Source organism: Gavialis gangeticus, unplaced genomic scaffold (assembly GCF_001723915.1).
Source record: "Gavialis gangeticus isolate Ggan-Ray unplaced genomic scaffold, GavGan_comp1, whole genome shotgun sequence".
NCBI lineage: Eukaryota > Metazoa > Chordata > Crocodylia > Gavialidae > Gavialis > Gavialis gangeticus.
The window spans coordinates 64,504,118-64,506,426 of record NW_017729030.1 but is presented as its reverse complement, the minus strand read 5'-3'; the positions used below and the strand labels follow the sequence as shown (position 1 = coordinate 64,506,426).

Below are 2,309 nucleotides of genomic sequence, written 5' to 3'. Positions count from 1 at the left end.
TGTGCAAGTTTTAGAATTTCCCTCCCATTATTAAATATGATGCCAGGTACTGCATTGTTTACGAGAGCCCATAAAGAATATCTGCTGCAATCTCTCCCTTGTCCTTCAGTTCAAGGCATGGAGCTCATGAATTATTTAAAAGCTAAAGTACTCATCTGAGGCTGGTAATGCCTCAGGTATTCATTTATTTGAAGTATCTCAGTGTTTCTCTGCAGAAACTACTCTGCAAATTACTGTGAGGCAGCTTCAGCCACTGCTCTGAAGTAAAAAAGAAATGGTGAGAGGAAAGCTGGCATGCGACTCAAGAGACAGGAGGCAGAGTCTGGGGATTTTGTAGTGATGAGATGATATAGTCTGCACATGCCTTTAAAACTGGCTTCAGTGTCAAACAAACAGAAGGGGCTGGCTTGGTGGCTACATAAATGTGTTTCTAATGCCAGAGGCCTCTGTCTCCTCAGACCTGATTAGACGTGGAAGTTGTACTTGTGTCTTTAGAAAAGACAGCAAAATAGCAATTCCCACAGCCAATGGAAGGGCACCCCTGGACTTCAGGTGGGTTGGGCTGGTACTATTTCCTGCACTCTTGGTTTGATTTGCATGGGTGTGCTGGTTAAAAGAAAGAAAGGTTTAAAAGGAACTTGCTCCTTTTTTCTGCAGCTTGTTAATAGCTAATAGTAAGGGCAAGTGTTTAGAAAAATACACTTTGCGTATTTTTGTGAGAGAGGAAAATGGATATGTTATCTCTGTTCTTAAATATTACCGGGCATATACTGCACAGGAGAGAGGGCTGCTGTGGTTCTTGCGCTTTCAATCCCTGAATCACAATACAGGGCAAGAGATAGAAATCAGCTAACGTACATAGGCAGCAAGCAATAACCAGCATCCCAATATTGTGTAGATAGAAGGCTATTGCTGTGAGGTTATTTACAGTAAGAGGAGGGATGTGTTTCTGGTGGGGGGGGGGGTTTCTGAGAGATCATTCTTCCTCCATTCTTCCCTTGTGCTTTAATTCTTCTTTCTTATGTTTTCCCTGGCAGCAGCCTTGTTCATGTTGCTGCTATAAACTGCCAGGGCTTTTGTGATGGGGGCGAGTGTCGAAATACCATAATTTTCACCCTAGCTTTACCTTCTGTTTCAAGCATATATGCCAGTGGTACACAACCTCCTCTGGCCCATGGGGAATGATACCGAGCAAGTATTGCACTGGAGGCAGTCATACTTTTCTCTCCCTGTCCACGTCAGTTTTATCTTTTTCATTTCCTCTGGCTATGAGCAACACTGGAAGGTCTTTTCGGCAGCATGTTGACAAGTCATGTTTCAGGGATTACTGTTGCATCCTGTGTAGATTGAGATATGATTATTGTTTAAATATCGAGTGCTTTAGCAGTTGGCTTCTCTCCCCACTGAAGCTTTTATCATCTATAGCATTGCCATCAGATCTTGCTCATCTAGGTACTGCATGTGTGCATGCATGCATGTGTGTATGTGTGCATACGCATCATCCTCTTGTGCTTGTAGAGTACTTTTGCTGCGGTAACTGTGTTACTATTTCCTCTTTTCATTTTCCCTTCCTAATCCAAGCTCTGTTTTCCTTTTCTGACTGCAGATTTAGTTGGGTTTGTGTTGTACCATGGCAGTTTGGTCCCTGCCTGTGTGGCATAGTCCCAGCCTTTCAGTATTACTTTGTCTCCCAAGGAGGCCCTATGTGTGTAACTGCAAAGCACGGAGTGGCTTTTAGATGGGAGTCCACACCTGTGGTGTTCCTCCTGCAGTCCCTCAGGAGGTCAGGATCTCAGCAGGAGAATAAAAAAATGGCATGTTAGAGGGAATAGCTGGGACTGTTGGGCCAGAGGTGCTGATTTATTTGTTTATGAGATTTTTATGCCAACCTTTCCCCGAAAGAAGCAGAGTAAAATATTAAAATAAGGTACAACAAAATCAACATGCCCCCAAACTCAAAAACAAATATCCCTCCCATTCTCCCAGCCTATGACCAAGGAGAGTGTACCCCCCCTCCCCCACCCAATGCCCAATCCATGCTACGGGCATTGCTTGGCCACACACTTATGGCAGTCAATTGGCAGGGCTCAAGAGTCTTGCAGATGACCTGCTCCTTTCTGTGCTGATAACTTCTTATGTATTTTGAAGCCCCTGGTTGCGTTGGGAAGAGAGGATGGAAACAGGGCCTAGGCCTTTAAGACAGTGTGCCCAGACTGGGAGTCCTACCCCTACTTAGCTATATAAGCACATAGCATGAGACAGAAACCTCCTGGTTTTTGGGGGGGGGGGGGGGGGGGGTGGGTGGAGGT

The 2,309-nt window shown here is 45.0% G+C and overlaps 1 long non-coding RNA gene across 1 annotated transcript in view; it reads left to right on the top strand.

Moving 5' to 3' along the window:
• The first annotated feature begins 471 nt into the window (after positions 1-471).
• Positions 472-2,309, top strand: part of LOC109301007 — a 29,953-nt gene continuing 28,115 nt past the window's right edge. Inside the window, exon 1 of the long non-coding RNA XR_002098403.1 lies at positions 472-552. This is a non-coding gene — a long non-coding RNA (uncharacterized LOC109301007). The remainder of the gene's footprint in view (positions 553-2,309) is intronic.